At 35.9% G+C, this 27,238-nt stretch overlaps 1 protein-coding gene across 2 annotated transcripts in view; it reads right to left on the reverse strand.

Moving 5' to 3' along the window:
• Positions 1–27,238, reverse strand: part of TBC1D22A (TBC1 domain family member 22A) — a 165,267-nt gene that overhangs the window by 3,697 nt on the left and 134,332 nt on the right. The gene's annotated exons all lie outside the window — the stretch shown is intronic.

Genomic DNA, 27,238 nt, shown 5'->3' on the forward strand with positions numbered 1-27,238 from the left:
TCACTCTCCGACAGACAAGAACTCACACACAATGTATCAGAACCACTCCATCAGACTTCTAAGAGGTAATTAGCATGTGTATAGCCATTTTATAGCTAGTAATTGAGATACAATGCTCATGGGTATTGGAGTCACTAGAAACTACTAGAAATTTAATTCTGAGCTCTGTAAGACCAAAATGGTTTAACATGGGACCCAGTCTTCTTTTAGATTTGCCTATTTCCCACATTATTTTGGCATCTGACACATCAAACACTCTTGCCAATTCCAACCAAGCTCTAGAAGTTTTCACACATGGTTTTGCATATAGTTCTTTAAAAATCCCACCTGTATTTGTCACATTTTAGACCTTCAACATACTTTCGGTCTGTAACATCTGTTGCCCAGATCATGCCAATAACCCTCCGCTAGGTAATAACAAGAGGAACACCTACACTTCCTCATTAAGAACCTATAAAATATTAATTTAATTTTTAATACCTTAAATTATAACCTCTTTATCAGGTGGGTAACAGGCAGACAATTACAGCTAAACCAAAGTTGCTGATTACATTGCAGAAGTGCTAGAATTCTTTTCTCTAATTAGTCTTTCCACATTGAAACATGAAGAATATCTGACTTGTGGTGCTGCTGCTTTCTGGGTATACCTTGATTATAGTACAACAAACAACAGTTAAACTTCTTTCAACAATAATTACATAGCAATACGGATGAAATTAATAAAGAAAAGTAACTTCAAATGATAATTTGAATTTAATTTGAAAAGGTCCTGAAATGTGGTTTCCTGCTTTTGTAAAGCATATGTTTTATTGTAGCAACATGGCATCAGAAAATAAGCTAAATCTCCTGTTGAGTAACACCAGGTTCGTAGCTCTATCCTGAACTGTGACACACAGGATCAAATCCCACTGACTGCACTTGGAAGGATCCTTCCAAAGGGTTACTTGAAAAATCTTAGCTTCTTATCACAGAATCACAGAATGGTTAAGATTGGAAGGGATCTTAAAAGTCATCAGGTTCCAGCCTCCCTGCTGTAAGCAGGGACACCTCACACTAGACCAGGCTGCACAAGGCTTCAATCAACCTGGCCTTAAACACCTCCAGGGACGGGCTTCCATAACCTCCCTAGGCAACTATTACCAGCACCTTACTGCCCTCATGGCAAAGAATTTCTTCCTGATGTCTAACCTAAATCTCTCCTCTTTCAGTTTAAAACAATTACCGCTTGTCCTATCACTGCCCTCTCTGATGAAAAGCCCCTTCCCAGCTTTCCTGTAGCCCCTTCAGGTACTGCAAGGCTGCTATAAAGTGTCCCCAGAGCCTTCTCTTCTCCTGTCGTACCACTGAATGGTCAAGAGGGCATTACATCTGTATGTCTTGTTGCCTATCTAAAGTATTGTTTGGCTTCAGAGAATGGAGTTAAACAATTTCATAGAAAAACCTCCCAGATATTCTGGGGAGAAATCTCTGACACTAATGCAAACATAAGCTACCCAACACTCATCTCAATTCTTAGTCCCGGTTTCCCACTTTTTTTTAGCTTCTTGTCCCAGAATATTTTCCTACAGGTCAGTTTTTCCTCTTTTGTATTAGATTTAGGCAAAACTCACTTCCAAACTGCCAAAGAAGACAGGAAATTAGGAGCTCACTGGGACGATGCCTGTATGATCAGTTCTGATGATGGCACCAAAATCCACCATGACCTGCAGCAGCACAAAGCTTCAAATGCTCACCTGTCTGCTGAAACTTGCTAGCTGTGAGAGAAGGACTCTGGGCAATCAACTATTACAGATTCTCTCCTGAGTTCATGTAAATGACAACTTCACAAGGCTCGCAATTTGACAAAACAAGGCAAGTTAGTTTGTTTCTTTAAATAAATGGTGACCCAAAAGCTCACAAATCCTTCAACCTGATGCAAAGGTCTCCCTAGGCCACCTATTAAATTCCTGTTTCAAACTTCCAAACAAAAAATCACCTGGAGATCCCCTGTCTCATGCTTTTAATTGCTTTGACAAAAACGTTCCTTAAAATTTAAGCTGTAGCAAAACAGTAAAAGGGAAGGTTTTGGATGAGTTACATCACAACAAACAATATCAAATTTTATGATGGGAGTTATAAGGCAATCTTAGGAATAAATGCAGTTGTTAAGCCTGCTCTTATCTTCTAGGTGCTCTATTTTTGCAGAAAAAAGGCAGAGAATTTGTGCACATTTGTATATATGCCTATATTTGTGAGCATGCACAGATGTATACTTTCACATTAATATGTTTGTTATGATTTACTCTAAGGAACAGGAATAAGTACGTAGGAATGCAATTAAAAGCACAACCATTATCCTGCTTTAAATCAGGATCCCTCTTCTTCATAAGGGTCTTATTTTCTTTGCCCCCTCTTCTCCCTCCTCTGCACCTGCTTTCATGGAAGATGGCTGTAGGAGCCCTTAGCCAGGATTCTGTGATTTCAGGAAAAAGCAAGGAACAGAAGTTAACAGTAAGTGATTTTATTTTTTCTGTAAATAATTATTTTAGCTTCATCTGTTTCATGGTCTTGCTATATTGGTTCTTGTAATATGAAACAAAAAAAGACAGAAGTTGAGCAGTACTATATATTTAATTATGAATAGTAAGTAGTAATACAACAGAGTTAGCATGAGAATGTCTCTATTACACTTGAGAGAACACATTTTTAATAAAGTGTTATACAACTGCCAAAATCCCACTTTTTTTTTTCCTACTTATTTGACAGTTATGCTGATAACTGTAATTAATAAATTAGCAGTGCAGAGTAGGAAGGTTGTGTGGAGGGATGATAAATGTCTACTTCCATGAAAGTGGGTTTTTTTTCTTTTACAAAGTAACTTTCAACCAGCTCTAAGACACAGCAGTTAATACAATGAGCTTTGTGAAATTAGCTGTTTTACTGTTTGCAGTGCCAAGACTTCAGTGGGTCAGGCTTCTGGCACAAACAGGTACAGATTATTCACATTGCTTGAGCAGTTTTTGGTTTTCCTTTGGGCTGCTGTTCAAATACACACAGCCAGAAGTTAATTCCTCATCTTTGGAACAACTATGTTTAATTTAAAAACAAACAAACACAACAAATAAAAAAGCAGCCAATCAAAACACAAAACAAACAACACAGCAAATGCCCCCGACAAATTCTCTGTTTATTTTTACCATCACTTAAAATGTAAAGAAAAATAAGGGTATTTTCAAAATGGTAAAAATCTGAACATTGTAGGGAATGGAATGACAGATTCCTTTCTTTTTTCAGTCTTGACTGAGTCTGCTGGAGAAATCCCAAGTGCAGAAGCAACAGCTGGGAAAAGAGGTACTATCCATAGCAGAGGATCAAGGTACAGTTGATTTGCACTTTCCCTCCCTCCAAGCAAGAACAAGAAAAAGTGAAGAGATTTCAGCACAGGGCCACTAAATGGGTAAGGGGGCTACAACAGGGGTTCTACCAGGAGAGCGTGAGAGAACTGGGGATTTTTTAGTTATGAGAAGCGAAGGCTAAGGCAGGATCTAAGTGCTGTTTTCTACTACATACAGTGAGGGTTATGAAGAAGACAGGGGGGCCAAGAGGCAATAGTAACAAGTCAAAGCTAAGCTGTCATAAGAAGAAAGTCCTTCACAATGAGGGTGCTTGAGCAGCTTGCCAGGAATGCTGCAGGATCTGTCCACTTGGATTTTCACAACTCCCCTGGAGAAACCCCCGAAGAACCTGCCCTTGCTTGGACACTTAACCTGGCTTTCAGAAGTGGGTTGCACTACAGACCTGACTTCCACACTGACATCTTTCAGTATTTTAATATTTTAAAGGATATGGACTTAATCAGAAAAGAAATCCAAAAGCAGAACAAAAAGTTGCTTAACATTTACTCATTTGATCCACTTCAGGAAACAATAAAGGTGTGCTTCCTATAAGGTAGAAGGAGGATGTATTTTCTTTTATTTTTTATTTTGAATGAAAGGGGGCTGGTGTAGCAGTGTTGCTGGGTCATACTATGAGTAAATTAAAAATCTATATACCACACTAATTTCTTAGTATGCCAAAAGATTTAAGCATATTTAGCATTCTTTGTGTGAGATCTCTAGTTTATGTTCATGTATTTAAACCACATTTCTGAAATAATTCTTCAGCACATTTGAAATTCAACATATTTGCTACCAAACAAACAAAAAACCTCTTTTATACAATTTTACTCATTGTCTTTTCCACTACTTTGACTGCATTTGGATATACATGACAACCTACATAAGTGCTTTTGTAAGATATGCAAACATATGCTAAAACACTTTATATATCATGCTTAACTATATGACAATATATATAAAGTATATTAAAACACTTGCAAGCAGCCATATAGAATTAATTTTAAAGTACATATACTTTTATAATGTAATTTTCCTTAGATAAAGTAATACTTATTCCTATTCACCATATAATCAAGACAAGACAGTATTTAACTTGCTGCAAGTGTTGTGGTATAGAACTACCTTTAGAAGTAAGAAAAGTTAAAGTATGAGGTTAATGTTTTAAACATGACAGTAATAAAATCTGGGAGTGATATGCCCTGTTAAGCAATAGTAGTTGTCAGATATAAAATTATTCTTGAGGGAAAAAATCTTTATCATGCAATATCCAATACATGTATCTAGCAGAAAACACCAGACTTCAAGACAGACACCCCCAAAAGATTTCCAAAGCCCTTACTCCTCAGTTTTCTCTAAAAACAAAATGGTGAAGGCCTGATCCTCACAAACTAAATAAAATCTGAATACTAATACGGCTTCACAAAACACATTTTTAATAATTATTAGAAAGTCATTATTATATTTTTCTTAACTGAGATTGTAATCAAATGAAATCTCAACTCATTAAAACAATTAAAAAAAACCAAACCCAAACCCCAGAAGGCAAACAAACAAAATTTTACCATGTTCTGAAATCTGATTCATTAGTATATCCCCTTAGAGGGGGATCTTTTTAATCTTAAAGAACTTTTAATCTTTTTAATCCATACAATTTTTAGCATCAGATTTAGCAATAATACCGGTAATGGCTATCTATAGCTGGTGTGTTATTTATTGTAACCCCCACTCCATGTGTGAATCTTGAAGGAAGGAACATCAAAACCAAAGAACAAATAACATGTTGATAGTTAATAAAACAAAACAAAAATGTTATTCTAATGAGTAGAGCACAAAGGTTTCTTCTGTGATAATCAAAGGAATGTATTTACTATGAAAACTCCCTTCAGACTTTTTTGTCTGAGTTATTGACGGAGTTCAACTGTAGGTGTTTTTTAAAAGAAGGAACTTATCAGGACATAAAAACCACTAATAGAACAGTGTTTTTATTTCTAGCTAATAGAAAAATGGCAATAACTAAAGCTAAAATCAAACTTGAACATACTGAGGAAATTAATAGAGTTAGTTTTTAATGTCAAAATTGAGAACCGGTCTATTAATTTAACAACTAAAGGCAGCCCTAAAATACAGTATTTTTCTATGAGAGTTGTTAATCCTTCCTGCTGCTAACTGCAATGTAATTATGGTCTGAGTACTTCTGGTCTACCACAGCTCTATTTTGTACTGATAGACAGAACCTGCAATCTTATTATATTTTATGATCATGAACTTTTCAATATTATACTTTAGGACTGCATATAACTAAAGGAAAGGTAAATGAACTTTATATATAATCTTCCATTATTTAATAAGGAATTGCTAACAGCTATATTTTAGTATCTGTTACACATTATGAACACATAAAACACTGCAAAATTTATGCTGGCAATTTGATTAAACAGCCTCTTTGTCAGAGTTATTTGTACTTTCAGAAGTTGCACTTGAAATTTTAGAACACACCACTCACTTTTAAAGAACTAAGGCAATTCAGTACTACTAAAATTTATTTAGAGGAATTATTGAGACAAGCTAAGGAGGAAAACAATTATTGCCAGAAAAAAATACCCATCTATCTTTTCAGATAATATAACCAGAAATAAACCATACATGAAGATTCAGAGAATACTAAATGTTTCTATGATTTTATGGGAAATGGGTAAAACACAGTGTCAGAGACAGCCAGAACTGGAACACGATTCATTTTATTATTTTTTTCCAAGTAGATGTAACCATGATAAAGAAAAAAGAAATACTTAATATAGGAAAAATTTAATTTGTGTTTCCTTTACAGCATTATTTTTCACTTACTCGTATTTGGGATTGTTGAGTGTAAAGGAAAGGGTGGCATGGATGGCAAGTACCAAGTGGTCATCTGTGGAGTCGGTCCCTCCCCTGTGATGCAGTGAAGCAGACGGACAGATGTGCCAGAGCAACTGCCTGGCTAAGACCCTGTGATAGCTGCAATGGCCAGGCTGGTAATGAGCTGGGCAATGGTAACCTCTAATCCTATTCCCAGATAGTCAGGATGAAGGATACATGCTGCTTTGGGGCTCAGCCAACCTCAGTCCAAATCCTCCCCCTTCAGCCTGCTATCAAAGCAGTAACAAATGCCCTGGCTGGTAAGATGAAAGCACAGGTCCAGCGTGCACTGAAGACCCCAGCTGACCTTGTTCAGATGCCTTAGAGCTACTTTGCCTTTCTCTCTGCCCCTCGCTGTTGAGCCAAAGAAGTAAGGCTCTAGCTCCAAGACAGGTTATCTCTTCTGTCTTGAGTACTGTTTTTCCTCTTTCAATGCACTCAGCAATATTCCCTTTGCTGCTGTCACTTCTTATTTCTCCAGCTGTCCTAACCTGCTACATGGAGTTGCAAATAATGAGCTGTATTTCTGGAGTGCTGTGCATCTTATTAATTACCTATGTCTCAGAGTCAGAGAAAACATTTCTTTCCCATAGGGCACAGCTGGAATTGAGAAAACTAAGATTTCAAAATCTAATGTTAAAGAGACAGTAGGAATAGGTCATCAATTGCAGCTGAAGAAGTATTTGCTGCAAGATACCGGTTAACAGGAGTAAACGGACGTGGTTCCTTCAGTGGCACAGCTGACCTCCTGCTTTGCTTCCTGAGCATGGAAGGGTGCACACCATGTGCACACACACCGTGTAGGCAACAATGACTGAGTTGGTACAAAACAGTCCAGTTTGGATACTGGACGCAATAATGCCCTCCTTCTGATCTCCAAGCATATGTGTGAACCTAAACTTTGATAAGCAAAAGATGGGGAAACACTGGTTTATCTGTGCTAAGTGGCAGGAACATTTAAGCCTGCAATGGACAAAATCTGAAGGCTTTAGGAGAGTTATGTTCTTGGCAATTCATAAATCAGTGCTACTGAAGAACTCCCACCTTGAATGTGAAAATTCACATCCTGTCCTGACACAGGAGCAAAAAAACCTCAAACAAACAACCAAAACCAGTATTTCCCAAATAGTGAACATTCAACTTTGTAAATTGAATGCTACATTTGATTTTTTTTTTCCTGTACACTTCGTTATTGCTCATTACCTAATAATGCATCTAGGGTTTCTTGAAAGGGTTACAAATTCTTTCCAAAGCATTGCCTATTAAACAATAATTCTTACTTATATTTTGTCCTTACTTTCAAACACAATGACATCTTAACCAACAGAACACAGCATACAGAACTCAGAACAGTATGAAACTAACTACAGAAAAAAAAGGTTTCTCAGAGTTCTAGCTAGACTTGCTGCATCTTAAAATGGAAATGGACAAATTAAAAAAAAAATCTAAATAAGTTGAAGGTTAATTTTTCCAGCTATCAGCTTATGTTCAGCAACTCAAGTTCATAATGATTCTCAACAAGTATATAGTTTTTATTATTTGATTCAAATATATAACACATTATTTTATGCCAACATACATTTTTTTGTTCTTCACTTCAACTGAAGAATCTCCTGTTTAATCTTTTTAAAACACACATAAGTATGTTATTTTTATAATTTATTTCATATTCCTAATAAGAATTTCATAGAAACACACCTGAAGAATCTGAAAATGAAAGCTTATGAAAAGTTGATGGTCTTATCATTTCCCTTTCATGTTTTTCTTTTCATGACTACTGACAAAGATTCCTGGACTTGGCATATTAAAACCACTAAAAGAGCAATTAAAGTCCTGTTTCATCCGGTATGGATCTCTTATGCAAGTCATTAGCAACCTTAATTGCTAATCATAAAATATGTTGTTCTAAAGAACTATGCCAGAGAAGGTGCGCTCACTTAGCTGAAGAGAAGATTTACATCTTCATTTACATGGGTATGAAAATATATACATTAATACGTTGTCGGTAGCCTTATGTCCCTGCTCTCTGATGAAAACAAAACAAAAGACAAGTAATACCCATCCCTAAGTCTCAAAACAGGAAACATCTTCACATGTTACATCTTCTTAATGAAACTTACTATCTACAAGCTATTATCTATACATTTATAAGACAAGGCTAAGGACATAGACTTAAAGCAAGCATTGCCATAGAATCTGAAAGATGTTAAACTCCATCAAAAACCATCTTATTTATGTAATACCTTTTTATTCTGAACTATCTCAAAAGGCTCCAAAATTATATACACATGATTAAGAAGTAGTTAATGTAGTAATACAGAATATTCAATACTCAAGAAAGAAGAAGTTATCTTGTTTGAACACTGATGTAAATTCAGACTTAAATCCACCAGTCAAATAGAAACAGTCTTGGGTTCTTACTTACTTTTAAGCTAAGAAGACAGCTCTTCCATTTTAAAAATCCCGTATGAAAACTAAATATCACAGGAAATGCCCAGGAAAAATTCTCAGTACCCCAGTCGCTGGAGCAGAGCAGAATGGTCTTGAACCACTGTGATTATACTTTTTGCCATATTGTTTAATGAAATACTGCTATACTGCTAGTATTTTGAGATACTTCTGTGTACTTCTTAGCACTAAAATGTAAATCATAGCAAATAAATAATAATTTTTAAAAGCCCAACTCTTACCACTTTCACTAGCTCCAGACAAAAAAGCACTAAATAAAGGAAAACAGATGCAAATATTTAGAGTATACAAAGGCATGAAGACCAGAATTCATTCCATAAAAAAAAAAATCCAAACAAATCCCATCCAAATATAGGACCTGCTGTACCAATCAAGACTGCAGTAATTATAGCACAATTTCATTTCTGAAATTAATTGCCAATGAGTAAGTTACTACATTCTATCTTTATTTTTCTTTTTTTTTCTGCAGTCAAGCAAGATCAAAATATTTGTACAGCAAATTCCAACAGAAAATTTACAATTCTGCCTGTCCACAAAGTCCATATGCCACCCACTCTTCTTGGTTTGGTTTTCCTGACCATAATTAGGCAACGCATTTTAAGTACAACAGTTTCCACAGCTCCAAATTCATATTCCTTGTCTCTACAATGACTTTTAAATTTTAACACTGTAGTGTGAAATAGCTAAAAGCTCATCAAAAAAGAAGAAAGAAAATAATAAAATACCAATTGAATATAATGAACCATGGGGACTAGGGTGTATCAAAATTTTACATCTTTCTGATTTAAAGCAACTAGTATGTTTTGATGGAAAGGTATTTCACACTGTAAATTGTTCTGAGTAAAATCTCATCTTATTTTAAGAGAAAACATATATTAAGGATTGCTGATGCAAAATTGCCTGTACATACAACTGAGGTATTACTGTCTGAGATATCCAATTTTTACATCCAATAGACATGTCACAATGTATTTAACATATTTTTAGAACTAAAAAAATCCCTAAACATAGTTCAAATGGAATACTGTCAGTATCCTAGGAACACAAGTCTGAAAGATACCCTTTCTACTACCTTCTTCAATCACCCACACCACATGAAGCCATATACAGGGGCTTTGTTCTGCACAATAAATAATCATTCCCCACTTGCAAGTCAAAACCCACATAGCATTTGTGCACCTCCAGCAGACTTAAGGACATTAATACAGAGAACCAACTACTTGGCAGTGACACCACCTTCAGGAAAGTATCACCGTTAAAGGAAAGGATAAAGAACCTGCCCAAAGTTCTGTGTCTCTGCATTGGCAGGGAATCTGATAACTGAAAATCTCCAAAGGAACCTAAGAAGCTTCGTGGAATCAGTAACAACTAAACCAAAAGTGCCTTTAACTCTCAGAAGAACACCACTGTTCACGTAAAGAAATTGTTTTGGCTTTCTTGGTGAACAACGCATGCAGGCAGAGGAGGACATGACAAGGATCATCAAAGCTGCACAGGTTTTCTCTATGTACAACAACAAAACCCCCAAATCCCTGTCCATTCCTTGATGCTTTAAGAGACAAATACATGAAAATGCATTTCTGTCGTATCTCTTAGAAGAAACAATGCATCAGTTGGACAGAAGTTCCAAAAGGGCTTCCACCATCAGACTGAAGCATTAATTCCAATTAACACATTGTAATTCAATTGTACACTAGAAGTAAATTAATAAAAATATACTAAAACAGTATAAACACTATACAACAAACATGACTAACAACTGTGCTTAACACTTCTTTCAGTCTCTGTTTGGGGACAAGAAGGACAAGGGTTAATTCTACTATATCACTGTTCTTTACCTCCTGATATTTCACATAGAAGGTGCTTCACTTTATGTAATGGCTTATAAATCAAAGTGGAACAATTTATATCTTTTTGATCTTTCAGCAAAATTACATTATAATTTAAGCCTTTACCCCCATTACAAAGCAATCCAAATGCATTCTAGAAGGTAATCACACCCCCTCTCAAGCTTCATTTTATAAGGTTAAATAAGCCACATTCTTCTAATACAGGGCTAGTCCTGCATTTCCCAGTCTACTGATATTGTCAAGCAACATTCTGAGGAGATTCCATAAAAAACAAATGCAATTCCCAGAGACATGCAATTCTTCAAAAGCATACAAAGAATATATTACTGGGACCATGGAAAAATAATTTAAAATGGAGTACATGAAAGCACCACGTTAGTTACAAATATCCTAAGGCCGTAAGATTCTAAGACAATTAAAATATTAACACATTTATATAATAATTTGTTGCCTTTCTTATGTATCATTATATTAATAAAAACAGAAAAGTACAACTTCAGTTTTGGCCAACCAGAATTTGAATCAAATTTCTATATAAGATAATGAACGCCTCAACTTTCATGGAAAATACAAGTTTGCAAATGAACAGCTGAATGCAGGATTTTTTTCTTTGCTTATCTACAAAGGAACAGCCTCCAGACACAAACATGAGAAGAACTGAATGTTTTTCCAGTAGAGCGGGTGACAATGGCCTGGGTTAATCTTTTCCGACTGCTGGTTTTTAAGATTTCCAAGATTAAAGAAAGCGCTTAGGCCATGAGTACCTTTTCTTGGTAATTCTAGTCCATACATGTAAGGAAATAATCAAGTCTACAGTCTGAAACTTCACAAAAATGACACTGCTAAAAGTAGTGCCCCCTTGTCATGGTATCAATACCCAACTGAGTGGTTTGGCAAAGGAGCACCCTGACAATGGCAAAACAGCTTCAGACTGGTCATTGAATATCAAACAAGTCAAAATGCTTAATCTTCCACTATGTAAAGAAAAATCTTAGTAAAAACATGGAAAATCAACCCAGGTGTAAGGTTCTCATACTCACATGGCTAAAAACTTAAACTGCATTAAGAAAAGGTTTGTGGAATTGTAGCCTTCAGAGATTCAGAGAAAAGCCTCAAAAAATCTGAAGTGTTTATCGAAAGACTACAAAACTACATACAAACCAAACAGGGTTTAAGAAAAACATTATACCCAAATCTATTTTCTTTGGAGAACTGAGCTCTTGAAAAAAGAATTTATTTTATAAAACCGTATCTTGTGAACAAAATGCCATTTAGTTTAAATAAATGAACATGAGCAAAAGGTGTTTAAGGGTATGACCAAAACTGTAATAACATTTATAGTGGAAAAACACTTCAGCAGTGCATTACATGGTATAATTTAAGTGTTTGATGGGCTAGATTGCCCAGAGTGACCACATCTGTTCCTTAGCAGGCAAATAAGAGGAATTCCTGTATTTAGCATGATGATCTCCAAGAAAGGAAACTATAGCACAGCTTGGAAGATGTGGCCTTTTCTCACAGAAGAGACATCAGCTACAGGAAATATAACTTTCAGAGGTATATTACTGGCAGCAATATTTAATAGGCTTGCCTGTGAGCTGGCAATTCAGAGACAGTTCTGTGCTATTCTGTGCCATCTTTTCTTGGGGGTAGCAACTTTTAAGAAAGGATATGGCAGAGAACAGCAGCTATTAAGGATATCAGATGTCCCTGTTTGTCCTATGCAGATCAGCACCTGAAACTAAGCACACGTGTAAGAATTGTGATAAAAAAATCAATTAATGCAAAGCTTTGGTGAATCAGTTCCTGAGAATTGGATGCAACCACTGCTATTCACTCAGCTAACAGCAAGTAAATGCTACTGTGCAGAAAACAAATAAGGATGGGATAAACGGACACCCAGTTTATTTGCAAAGGGATGTCTAATGCAAAAAAAATACAGACTGCAAACAGGTTATCATGTGTAAAGATCTTGCTCTTTATGGCAGTTGAAAGAGCTAACTAGGACGTTATGATAGCAAGAGTAAATCTGCAATAATGGCACTTCTGGAAGAATTTTAAATCCAATTTGTTTACAAGTAGATGACAAAACAATAGGCATTTTAATTCTTGTTATTTTTACTGTCTTGCATTTGCAATGAGACAATTTTGTTGTAAGATAGCAAAATCTACATGCACCAGCGTTTAGGAAACCATAGGAGAGAAAAGAAGATTGAAAGAAAGAAAATTAATCCTCCTCCATCTGCTTGTCTCAAAGAAAGGCATATGTCACTTCATCCTATTATTCAGCTCATACTCCAAAAGCTTTTAGTTTCTCTTTGTTCTCTTATCAGTAGTTTTGATTGAGTTTGGTAGTCAAGTGTACAGGCTCCTGTGATTTTAGTCTTCTCCAGGGTTACACGCTGATAAGGCCAATAATTGATATTGTTATGCAGCAGTTTCTGCTGAAGAAATAAACATGGAAAGAAAACAGTTTTCTTTGTAGAGAGATGTCTCCAGTGACAGCTGTGAATTACTACCTAAATGGAAGCCCTGCCAGTGCATTTAGTTTAGCAGGTCACTTAAATTGCTCAGTAAGAACAACAGCTTTTTCTTTGTTCATGAAATTTCTTTTTATATTGAAATGGAGAAAACACAGAGATCCTTTTGTGGTATTTACTGAAAATAAATAAAAATACTGGCTGATGAGAGAAAAATACCTTATAGTAATCAGAAAGTGCTTTTTCTGGAAACATACAGGACAATAAAATAACTTTTTCATTGTGTGGAAGATTTGATTCAAACTTGAATAGCAACAGTGCCTCTGAAAAACGCAAGCAATAAAGCAAGGCTTAAAGGAAATCTCTCCAGATTATATACACCCTGCATCACATCCTTTACTTTAGCACGAGTCAGAACAGAAGGATCTCTTGACAACATGTGCAAACAAGAGGGGACCCCAATTTTGCAAGGTGTTCCTGCCAGACGCATTGCTGGACATGTGCGGAGTTTGGTCTCAGTATCCTTAGAGCTGTATGTTCTCTGTTACTTCACAAAGGCTTCCAAGATAAGGAAGGACACCACTTACTGGCAGAATAAAAAGAATTTGTTTCTGAAGTTCAAATATATTATTGGACATGATAACAAAAAAGAAATAATAATTTTTAAAAGGCAGCGATTACTCAACAGTTATTGAAGCCTTTTAAAACAAAATAGTGATTTTTCTCTGCAACTAGCCCTTAGAGAGATCCACATATTAAGACAGATTTTACAATGGCAATGTAGCCCTAACACTGTGTGCTTCTTAGTTGGTAAGAATAACTAAAAATTACTAGATATCATAATGTTTAAGAGGTCATTGTGTGAAGGTGAAAACATTATAAATGTTTTAGAAATGGCAACTGCCATGTTACAATTGTACTGCAAAGCCAAATAATTGTTGAATTGGTTCAACAGCTGTGAGAACTTCAGTTGTTTTCTGTATCTATACACGATAGCAGCCATATATCATATATGTTAAGGGGACTATTAGTTATCAGATACACAACACAAATTTTGGGCTGACTCCCACATTCATAGATGTTAAAGCCAGGACAGATCATTACTTATCTTGGTCTGACCTCTTGTGTAGATAATAGGAACTAAACCTAGACTTTTTTTTTTCCCTTTCAAGAAAACCACCTATTTGAAATCCTTAAGAGCTGCAGAAATTCATTACTTATTTTCTTACTGTCTTAGGACTTTTTTCCTATCAATTTTCTCATATGTTAATCAATTGACCTATTGGTTTTCTATTTGACAATTAAATATTTTGAGCACTTCAGTCATCCTCTTTGAGCCCTCTCTATTTCTTTGATTTCAGAACTGGATGCAAGAAGAAAAAAAAAAGAAAGAAAGAAAAAAAAACAACAAAAACCAAAAGGTAAAACAAGCTCTTATTCTCATTAATTTAAGGATCCAATTACTTTCATGTGCCACAACATGATTCTGGGAGCTTATATTGAGATAGCTGTTAGCAATGCCCCCTAAGATCCTTCAGAAGCCATGGATCCAAGGATTCAGTCTCCTGTGCCAGAGACATGACCTATTCTACTTATCCTGTATTTGTAAAACTTCTCATTTGACTGTAGGAAAATACAACTTGCCTGAAGAGGTCAACTGAACAAGTGATTCAAGACTGGTTTATGCAGCTGCTCTATTCTCCTCACTTTGTCAGAATGATAAATCTGTACCATCCACAGTTTTTTTATGATCTGCTAGTTTATTAGTGGAAATGCTGAACAGCATCATGCCAATTACTGTCTCCCACAGCTCACTAGAAAACAAATCTCTTGAACACAATTACCTAAAAATATTTTTTTAGTCCTCCTGGTGGGATCTCATGTTATGTTTTTATTGATACTGTTAAATGCTATTTAAATACTAAAACAAAACCAAAAACCAAACCGAAACAAACCAACAAACAAAAACCAAACAAAAAACCCTCACAATATGAATAATTGTCTTGCACATTTATATCTATCAACCAAATACATAATATCACCAAGGAATAAAATCCAGTTTCACTGTCTTGTCATCTAATGTGGATTCACTTTTCAGGAACAAAGATAGAAATTTAACTATTAGGAATGACACTGGGGAAGAAAGAAAAGGTTTTACATGTTCTACTTAACTGTAAGAAAACTGGATGTGTAACTAGACAAAGAATAATTATTAGAAAATTACTGGCCAAGATAAGCTGATAAAATTTAATACTTAGAACAAAAACTGTGTTATCTTCACGAACAAATTAATTTTTCTTCCCACAGAGTCTTCTGAGATAGACAAAAATCATCATAGAAATAGGAAGAATTTGCATGTGACAAGCCTGCCATTAAAATCAATAAAAGAAACAATTTTTGCAGACAATATTAATAATTCTTATTATTAGTTGGCCACATTGTGGACACTAGGAAACTGTAGTCTCTTCACAGGATTATTTTCTGTTACCCTGGAGCTTACCTATTTATAATCTTCCTGAAAATTAGGAAAAGCCTTTCAATAGCACTCCCAAGTGTACCATGAAATGAACAAACCCATGACTAAGAAAGAGTTCTGATCAGCTGTAAGTGGTAGAGACATTAACAAAGAGTAATTGAGTATTCAGAGTCTTAACGGAAGCAAAAATAAGTATCTAAGATTATTCAAATAACTAAAATACCCAAACCAATTTTAACTGGAATGTATTTCTTTCTGGAAAGTAAAGAAAACATCAATAAAGGTAATAAAATGCCAAATTCTTTCATTACAGTTACACATTCATGACCTACCCTGCATCACTTATCGGTAAGCAACCGTGCTGCCACAAGGGAAATGATCACACACTCAGCAAGACTGAAACGGGGCAAGACAGCAGCCCCAGAGAAGCATGAAGTCAGTCTACTTACAGCGACTGGAACCACTCCAGCCTTAATGCTACTTCATTTACTTCCTAAAATTCTGTTGAGACAGCGAAGCTGCCGTACCGATTTGGAAAGCCAAAGCAGTCCACTGCTGATTCATGCTGTTAAATCATGCTGTTATTACATTATATTTATGCTGCTATCACACTACTTTATGATGAGAGACTTCATAATGGTCAGAGCCAGAGCAGATGATGAACTACACATCAAGAAGAAACAATGCTTGCTTGCCTGCATTAAAATAAAGTCTGTACTTCAGTTGAAGTCAATTCTAGTGGTAAAGAAGCATTACAAGTTTCACATACAGTCACACAGAGCTCTATTTCAATGATTATACAAACATACAGGGATGTTTTGCCAAATGAAAAATTTAGCTGTTAATCACATGAGGACAGCAGCTGAGACTGTAACAGAGTTCTTATTCTCCTTTCATCCAAAGAAGCAATTTTTAGTTATTTCCTTTACATTTTCAGGAGTTCTCTGGTTTGGGTTTTTCTAGTACTTTTCATGGTACATCTTCAGTAACTCTTATTTAGCAATTGTAATCGAATTATTTGAAAAAGACTCCTAGAGACCTGAACAGCAAGAAAAGCTAATTAATTGTTCCCTTCTGTAATTTCACTCTCTGGACTACTGACAAGATTTTATCTAAAAGCCAAAACTTCTGTGCTTCTGGATTTTAATACCTGGTCTGATGTCAAATGAGTGGCTAAGAACATTTATCAAGAAAACAGTCACAGCTGTCATCTATTTAAGACAGATGATGCCTCAAATAACTTGAAAAATGAAAAGAAACTGTTAAAAGTATAAACATTGTGAAACCGGTACATCTTAGTCTAGTATCAAACTTGACTCCTAGCAAAGAAGGAAAATCCTTGCCTTGAGTAAGATTATGCTTTTAAATCAGAGTGAATTGGCCAAGAAAAAAGACACATTAAAGCTCATCAAAGCATTAGCTACAAACATGACCCATCTGCCGTTCAGACACATAGTGACAGCTACTTTTAGCTAGTCTTCTAGCTGCAGCTGCTCCTTCAATGATTTTGGCAATTACACTGCCTCTTCTCTGTACCCTCCTTGCATTTGGGGTAAAAATGCTCTTACCACACACTAGGAAAAATTACTATAAGCTTCCAGAAATATTTCCGATAGGGACAAGTGAATACGGCAATAATCTGGGACACTGCATGGTAGTGCCACAGCTTTTTTGCAAGACAGACTAAAACATGCATTCTTTAGGTAGGAATATGCGAGAATCATGCAAGGACTGTAAATTTAATTTGCACACTAAATTTTATAATTTCAGTTAACGGAAGTTAGTTAGCAGGAAACTCTCTCACATTCACAACATGAGCAAATTTTAGCAACCAACAGTAGATTAAAAAATAACCAAATGAAAGCAAGCCCAACCACTATGATCTGACTATTTAAAACTTTTCTTGTACTTTAGGTTTCACAGCTAATAGCCAGTTAAGAGACGGAAGACACATTGTTTTCAGTGAAGGGTCCTGCTAATATCTTTGGAATCCTTTACACTCTTAAGTAGGTTTTAACGAAGCAAGTGACACCAGTAATGAGAAAGCACAACATTCAACCAAGTTCTTAAATATTTTTAGTCAGAGATGAACTTTTTATCTTCTGTGAACATCATGTTTCACTATATCATTGAATCATAAAATGGTTTGGATTGGAATGGATCCTAAAGATTATCTAGTTCTAAGGGGCATCCACAACTTCCCTGGCTAACTTGTTCCAGTGTCTCACCACCCTCACACTAAATAATTACTTCCTAATGTCTAACTTAAATCTACACTCTTCCAGCTCAAAACCATCACCCCTTGTCCTAGCACTACAAACCCTTATAAAAAGTCACTCTCCAGCTTTCCTGTAGCCCCTTCAGGTACTGGAAGGCCACTGTAAGGTTTTCCCAGAGCCTTCTCTTCTCCAGGCTGAACAGTCCAAACTTTCTCAGCCTGTTTTCATGAGAGGTGCTTCAGCCCTCTGATCATCTTTGTGGCCCTTCTCTGAACTTTCTCCAACAGCTCCACGTCCTTCCTGTCTTGGAAGCCCATGCTGGAGCAGGACTTATAACCACACAGGGGACCCACACTGGAGCAGTTTGTTCCTGAAGGGCTGCACTCCATGGAAGGGACCCACGCTGGAGCAGTTTGTGAAGAACTCCATCCCATGGGAACGACTCATGGTGCGTAAGTTTGTGGAGGACTCTCTCCCATGGGAGGGACCCAAGGCTGAAGCAGGGCAAGAGTGTGAGGGGTCTTTGCCCTGAGGAGGGAGAAGTGGCAGAGACATGTGACAAACTGACCACAACCCCCATTCCCATCCTCCTGCACCGCTCAGAGGCAGGAGGCAGAGAAATTGGTACTGAAGTCGAACCCAGGAAGGAGGGACAGGTGGGAAAAGTTGTTTTAAAATTGGTTTTATTTCTCATTACCCTACATTGACTGGTAATCAAATTAATTTTCCCAAGTTGAGTCTGTTTTGCCTGTGACAGGAATTGCTGAGTGATCCCTCCCTGTCCTTATCTTGACCCACAAACTTTTTCTTATATCTCCTCTCCACTGTCCAGCAGAGAAAGTAAGTGGGCACCTGGCATCCAGCCAGGGTCAACCCACGAGAAGACTATAATTTTGGGCACTGAATTTCTTGTGCTGAACATCTGGACTTCAGTCACTCTGAAATAAACTGTGTTATCCTCCAATCTGTTAAATTTTGTAATATCCATTGAATTACGTAACATATTTTTAGATCATATCATTTTTCCTTAAGTTAAACTGATATTTATTCTGTGTCTAATTCTCCTCTCATTAAGTCTAGAAACAGGCATTACAAAATAAATGTTAAAACACCTTCCAAGTTAATGTTTCCAGCATTAGTAATTTTCTCTTGGTCAACTTTCTTGATTCTGTTGGTATTAATCACATCACTTTTACTTGAATTAGTTTCAGCATAATTTGTTGACACACTGATAGTCTGGCATTACTTTCCTACAGCACATGTGCTCTGTTATGTAGATATTTTTATCCTAAGGCTCAAATATTAAGACAGGCAACTTTGCTGGAGACAAAATATGGTAATTCTGCAATTAAGACAAACTCAATGTTTACCCTGAGAAAGAAGTAATTATGATTAAACCCTTCAAGATACAGCACAATTGTAATGTAGCAAAAACGAAACCTGGACCGATAACATCCAATGGAATGTGCAAGATTCAAAAATCCCCTCCAGTTCTAAGAAATGAGATGTTCTGTCAAACAGGTGATAATTAAAACATCGTGGAAAGTTACATGTCATGTACTGTTTCAGTGCACAAATCATAGCTGGACGGTATATAGATGAATACACTAAAAAGTATAGGGTTTGGGGTTTTTTTTACCAAACAGAAAGCACAACCAGCCTTTTCTGTTTCGTATGTTTTTGGTTGGTTTTTTGTTGTTTGTTGTTAGTTTTGTGGCTTTTTTTTTTTTAACGTGACGGGAGATTTGATACCTTTGAAGTTTTGCGAATCCCAAAATTTCTGGTTGTCATTTCGTCTTGGTAGAAAATTTTATCTGGTATTTGGTACTCACTTAAGATCAGCACATCCAGAATGAAACAGCATTAAAAACTTCTGCATACCAGAATATGGATGTAGAAACCTCAGCACAGCTTTTTAATCTCATTTTCTTTTGGCATCTTATTATGCATTATTAATAATGATGTGCTAGTCTCCACTATAAAATGGATAGAGTAAAACCTTCACATTGTGGTAAAACACTCTGCAAATTATATTTGAATTGCTCTGTGTATTTGCAAAACATTTTTGGTTTTGAAGCCTATTTATTGAACTTATATTTTATTGATTCTAAATGTGCCCAAGTGAATATGCTTTGAAAAGAAGTATGCTTGTATTTATGTAACAGCAGCATGTCTCTGGGTCCCCAAGGTCCTACTCAAAATATTCAAAAGATGATGCCTTTTTTTCCTCCGTGTACAATTTAACTCTTCAACTGTAGCACTTACTAAAAATGGTGAGTTGAATTTGTCAAAAAACTCCATTGAAGTAAAAACCGAATTATTATGATTATTATTCTGTTTCACTTAAATCCATCTAAAGACCCAGAGGATTATCAAGGAACTACTTTATGGATAAGTGAACAAAATTCAGTCCTTATTCTTGCATCTTTCCCAAAGACTTATTAGAGAAATTATATCCTTCAAACCCATTATATTTTATATATATTTTAATATCTTTCATTTTTCTAGAAAAAGTGAAGTAGTATTCTATTTCAATTACAAGATAAAATGCAATTCTTAGATGCAAGCAGAACTACTTAACCATTCCAGCTTCTCACTTAAATGGAATTACAAAACTGAGTCCCAAACCATAATTTAAAAAATTTAGCAAAGGTAATTTGAATAATCTTATTGATACAATGACTAGATTCATTGGAGATTGTCAAGAGTCCTCTGTCCCTAACCAGCTTTTTTATTTCCCTCTTCATGTGTGATCATCTCTTAAAGAGTGGGGGAAGTTTCCCATCAACTTCATTTGTCATTAAGCTACTGATATATGAATTCTAGGACAATATTACATTTTCTTAAACTTGGATTCATTGTGCTGTTTGCACACTAATAGTGTTAATGATGTGTTTTCCTGAACACTACAGATTTGCTAAATTATTTCACCCTGTATGTTCTGTAGTTGAACATAATTAAGTTGTGTATCCTCTGTATCTTGGGAAAACCTTTATTACGTTTGTGGGGTTTTTTTATTTGTTTGTTTTTAAAAAACCTATTGTCAAGCACTGGAACAGGCTGCCTAGAGAAGTGGTTGAGTCACCATCCCTGGAGGTATCTAAGAGATATGTACATGTGGTGCTTAGGGACATGGTTTAGTGGTGGACTGGGCAGTGCTGGGTTAATGGTTGGATTTGATGATCTTAAAGGTCTTTTTCAACCAAAACAATTTTATGATTCTGTAATTCTGTCACACCCTGTGTAATATCCTGGTAATGTCAGAAAAATAAAATACATATGGGTGCCATCAGCTGTAACAATACATCTGTAGTCCTATTTGAAAAATCATGCAACCGTCTTTAGAAACAGTACTGTAAAATTCAGGGAGACCTTATAGGAGCCTTCCAGTAACTGAAGGGCCTGCAGGAAAGCAAAGGAGGGGCTTTTCACCAGACAGGGTAGTGATAGAACAAGGGATAATGGTTTTAAACTGAAAGAGCAGAGATTTAGCTTAGACATCAGGAAGAAATTCTTTACCATGAGGGCAGCAAGGCACTGAAACAGATTGCCCAGGGAGGTTGTGGAAGCCCCCTTCCTGGAGGTGTTTAAGGCCAGGTTGGATGAGGCTTGTGCAGCCTGGTCTAGTGTGAGGTGTCCCTGTTCATAGCAGGGGCATTGGAACTAGATGATCTTTAAGGTCCCTTCCAGCCTTAACAATTCTGTGACTCTTTGATTCTATTATTATTTTCTTATCTCAGATATTTGGATGACAATAAGTTACTTGCAATGTTGTAAAATTAATACTGGATTTCCTCTTAATTTTTGTAATCACTTCTGAGACTTCTGTCAGCATAGATTAAAATTAGATAAAGTGACCAAGAGAGAAACTTACAGAGATTCTCACTATTAAACACTGATATTAAATACTGACTGGAGACATCACTTTATTTGATTGTTACAGGACCAGTGAGTAGCAGTTGCATAATTTCTGCCTTGTAAATTAACTCCGAGAACAACAGTACAATATGCTAGAAAATCCAGCATCAGTTAAACACTGCAACGTTTTTCCTTTCTAGATTTTCAGAATATGCAGACGTGGAGAAAAAAAAAAAAAAGTCTAAGTACTATACTTCAGAAAAATGTTTTCCATCATTAAATATCTTATGTGTGAATGTTTTAGGAACTTCATGAAAATATATGGACCCAAAACCTAGTTTCTATAACACTTCATAGAGAAACCTCCTTTAATGCAACAATAATTACATTATATTCAGTGCAGGTCAGTCTCACTCACTCCAAAAGTTACATTTTCTATTAATTTTTGGTTGGCACATCTGGGTCTATTTATTGGGTGTTATTTCATTCTGCAAGGACAACCTTCAACAAAACCAATCAAGTAAGGGACATGAAGTCACACTAAACATTTTACTGCAATTGAAACAAACACATCAATGAAAACAATAGAGAAAAAAAAAAATAAAGCACTTCATCTAGCCCAAGTTACACTAAACGATTTCCATTAAAAATTGAGAATTAACTCCTGGGGCAAACAGGAAAAGCTGACCAATGGCACTGAAAGTTTAATAGAATCAATCTAATCACATTCAAAATATGCAGTTTTCAGGGAGTCTAACGAAATGAAGATTTTGGTAAACTGCAGAACTTTGTACAAATGTAACATTAGGTAGCTTTACAAGATTTAAGTATTAGGATCCTACATTTTTAATGGTATACAGAGTTTGAGAAAGAAATTATTACCATGCCATTGTTACTGGAATTCTCTCTAAAGTTCTGCACTCAGGTAATTTTCCATGTTCTGTGTTTTTTGTAATTCTTCATATTTCCTTCTTCAAGAAACTGATTCTGAAGAGAATCAGTTAGCTAGTCAGGGACCATGTAATATATTCGTAATATTCTTTTTTAGGTTGCTCTGCTAACTAGTCACGACATCACTCGTGACTATGGATGGTAATAGGTTTAAAACAAATCAATAAAATACAACACATCAATTATTAGCAAGAGCATACAGAATACATAGTATGATTTTATAGAATTACTATAAATAAAATGAAATTCACTCTAGAGTTTGCTCAGTTACAGTCAAGGGATAAAATTAATCACTAAATGAGTTAAAATTAACATGTTCAGAAGTAGAAACTAGGTATCTTATAATCTGGTCACTTGAAAATCATCTTCCTATTAATACGACATGGATGTAAATTCCTCCCAAAACATACTGTATTCAAAGCTATAATACTAAATCCCTTAAACTCTTACAATAATAATAATAATAATAATTTTTAAAAGAGCTGCACACAAAGGGGGAAAGCTCTAGACACTCTTATAGTCAAGTAACTCTACCCCAAGGAATAAATGCAGTCTAGAGAAATGTATATCTCTTCTTTCCCATGAAAATGTTCACTATTTAAAGGTATCTTCCAAGCATCAGGAGCCATATAAATAGTTTTTCCCCACACAACAGCAAGTTTTACAAGTGGATTATGTTCACTGTTCCTTTCCCTCTACACAGGAGTCTCCACTGGATTTGCTACTAAGATGCTTAAGAGTTCCCCCTCCTCCTCCTGACTGAAAATGTCTCTGATCATAGTGCAGAAAATGGTAACTGCGCTTGCAGAGACATTTGAAACTTCAAGGAAGTCTTCAAAGATTCTTCAATATTCAGACCACTAAATGGAAGCATTTAAAATATTAATTCTAATTTCTGCCAATACCACAATCCTTTGTAATGAGTAGAGTGAAGTACATATTTGCAGAGGGTAGGGTGAGATCAGAAGTGACTGACTCACACTCATGTCTTTCCACTGACTTCACAAGTTAATTTGAAGTGACTTTATTTCTAATTTTGACCTGGCTTTATTTCATTAAACTTTAAGCCTAATTACATAATGTAACCCATTTTCAATCCAACTGGTCTCTGTAACATGAATCATACCTACATACAACCTACGGGGGTTCTCCTCCCCCTCTATTCTGCCTTGGTGAGGCCACATCTGGAATATTGTGTCCAGTTCTGGGCCCCTCAGTTCAAGAAGGACAGGGAACTGCTGGAAAGAGTCCAGCGCAGAGCTACAAAGATGATGAAGGGAGTGGAACATCTCCCTTATGAGGAAAGGCTGAGGGAGCTGGGCCTCTTTAGCTTGGAGGAGATTGAGGGGCGACCTCATCAATTTTTACAAATATGTTAAGGGGGGGTGTCAGGACAATGGAGCCAAGCTTTTTTCAGTGACATCCAGTGATAGGACAAGGGGTAATGGGTGCAAATTGGAGCATAGAAGGTTCCATATGAACACCAGAAAAAACTTCTTTACTGTGAGAGTGACAGAGCACCGGAACAGGCTGCCCAGAGAGGTTGTGGAGTCTCCTTCACTGGAGACATTCAAAACCCGCCTGGACGCATTCCTGTGTGATGTGCTCTGGGTGATCCTGCTCTGGCAGCGGGGTTGGAGTGGATGATCTTTCGAGGTCCCTGTCAACCCCTAAGATTCTGTGATTCTGAGATTCTGTGATACAATATTTGTACTGAACTTTCTTCTGTTACTTAAAAGAATAATATTTTAAAAACAAGGAAGACAAGTATTAGCTAATGTCATATATAATTGATATAGCAAATACAAATGACTGCTAATTTTGTCATCTAGTTGCTTTGTTCTTTTTGAAGAATAGAGAAAAACATTAGTATTACAACTCAGTCCTACTATTACATAATAATTACAACCTCAGCTGTAAAATGTACTAAATCTGTTGTCAAAGATTTTGTTCTGCATGAAAGAAAGGATAGAAGTTAATCCACTGGTGTATATTGCACATGAAATCCAAGTAAAAACCTGCACTGTCAGTGCTCACATTTCAACTTTTTAATTTAATGCATGATCTAAAATTGCAATATATTCCCTGACTATCACATACGTAAACTACTCAAATAGTATCTTAATTTGGAACTAACTGAAGAAAAATAGTGTCTAAATGCAGTTTTTTTAAATGGCATGGACATTTACATGGAGGAAAAAACAGAGTATTAAGTATTATAAATTACTATATCTCTTTCTGAAGATTATTTTTTTTTCTAGTAAACAAATGGAGAAGTACTGCATACTCACATTGTGCATAATGAGTCAAAATATGTCTCCAAATTGTTCTGATGAGTGACATAAGATTTCTTAAGACCCTTACTCTTCATCATACTCCCCATCTCCTTAATAGCAATAAAAAGTAGCTAGCAATCACTGGAAAACAATGCTTTTTATTCTTCTTATGTCTTACACATTTCCGCTAGGAACAGCCACTGCAGCCTTTACAGTGATGTACCTTGTTCCTTTTAGATACTCTCAAGTAATGAGCTGGGGAAGAAGGCACTTGTAACTATGTCCCAGTACCTTGATTCTCAAATTTGTCAAACTCCTGAGTAATACATGACTTGGTAAAAGCCATGTGCCTTGAAATCACACTTAAAGCTGGTTAGGATAAAAAATGAAAATAAATATATTAAATCTCAACATTTATAAGAAAGAATGCAGCTACAATATTTATAAAATATGAAAAAAATAGTAAAATATATTTAATCTACTTATATCAATATCAAAACTCAAAGACTCTCTTCCTGTTTCTTATCACCAAGGCTTCACCTTTCTACTTCTCATGCTGGATTCCCAAGACGTCCTACTGATACAGAATCCTGGCCCTGTAGAGCTAGTGTCCTTCAGCAGGGATTTTGAAAATTTCTTTCTGGTTGGCAATCTTATACCTGTATAAATTAGATTTTTTTAAAAAGAATATTCTCTAGAGTAGAAGATGGGTCTGTTAAAAACTAGGCAGATTTCCCAAGGTAAGTCATAGCTGCAGTAATTAGGTATTTACCTCTTCCCGTAAGCAGCTAAATTGACTACTCAAGGACTTCTATTTTTGCTCAATCACTTTGGAAAGAGCAAGACTTAGTTTTCCCTGACTCCTGCGGTTTATCTCATAATATTAGACTAGTTCATAGCATGGAGTAACTTCTGAGTTTCAGCAGCAAATATTCAAGCTACTTGCAATTCACTATCATTGTACTAGGACTTACAATTTTACTACATACAACTGTTCCAATAATTTAGAGGAGTATATGACTTCTGGAAGAGGGAGCTAGATCGAAAGAGGGCAACAGAAACAGATGTGCAGATTTCAAATTCAGATGCAGAACCCAGAATTTTTCAGTATTACTGGAGGCAAGTTAAATATTGTTTTTAAAATTCAGACATGAGCAATTTATTATTACTATGAATTCCTGACAAATAAACTCAAGTAAAAGAAAGAGAGGTGAAATTATGTATAAAAAATATGCACATTGCTAGCTGAATAAAATATAAATAAAACATGAGGCTTTTGCTTGTTTGTTGATGTTTTTTATGATTTCTATTCTCAGCTTTGCACACTTAAAGCCAAGATTTGACGAAAAACAATGTGTGAAATAGGAAAAATAGGCCTACAGTCTCATTAGAGGAAAAAGGATTACAGAAGCCACACTAAAACACCTAAGATAAGAAAGGGTATTGTTAGGCATTTTATTTCTTTTTTCATGCTTTTTAAACTATTTTTAGTGTACTATAGAAACTGGTCAGACTCTTCCAGTAACTTTCTAGTCAGTGGGCTTACTCCTCCTCCTGGCTCAAGGCAAGTACACAAGTTTATCAAAGTTAAAAGAAGGACAACTTACAGTCTATCCTTCACACTTCAGTTTAATATTCACATTTTGTGATAACAATTTCTGTAGGATCAAATTTGTATTTCTAAGGCTGTATGATAAAATGTCTCTGCCTTTATTTTACAATATATTCACATGTGCAGATCAATTCAAGATATTAGTGACAATCAGAAGATGCAGAAGCTTTGACTAAGTTGAGTAGGCTTGCTAACAGTGCAGGTGAATTGAGGCTGTAATGGCTGAAGTCAGGACCAATGGACACCTGATGATTCTTCCCCTATAAGACTGTATTTAGATACAACCTCCACCACTCACCACCCTTTGGTCATTAGGTCAATGACGCCTACTCCCTAGTATTTATATAAAACAATGATTAAAAAATCATTAAAGATTATATAAATCAGAATAAGGGACAGTCACTACCCTGAAGGTTTTATGAATCATGCATAAAACAAGAGATAATACATTGACAGAAAAGTAAACAGAAGCAACTAGTCAACGTGACTGTAAGTGCTACTAACAGGCTAAATCCTACCTGTCAAATCTATTCTGACTATTTCAGAAAAACAGAACTTACATAAAGATTTAGAAGAAAGTAACTAAGTATCTGCAATTGGTGCTTCATTTAAGCAAGACAGTCAACATGGGAGATAGCACATATACTTTCTTGAGAACCCAAGTGTGTGATGTGGCTGTCATCACTGGCTGATGAACTGGCAGTCAGCATCTTAACACTGAATATGAGATGACATGTAAGGTGTCGGTATTAGTCCATTAAAGGACTGGAGAAAG

Source organism: Apus apus, chromosome 1, assembly GCF_020740795.1.
Source record: "Apus apus isolate bApuApu2 chromosome 1, bApuApu2.pri.cur, whole genome shotgun sequence".
NCBI lineage: Eukaryota > Metazoa > Chordata > Aves > Apodiformes > Apodidae > Apus > Apus apus.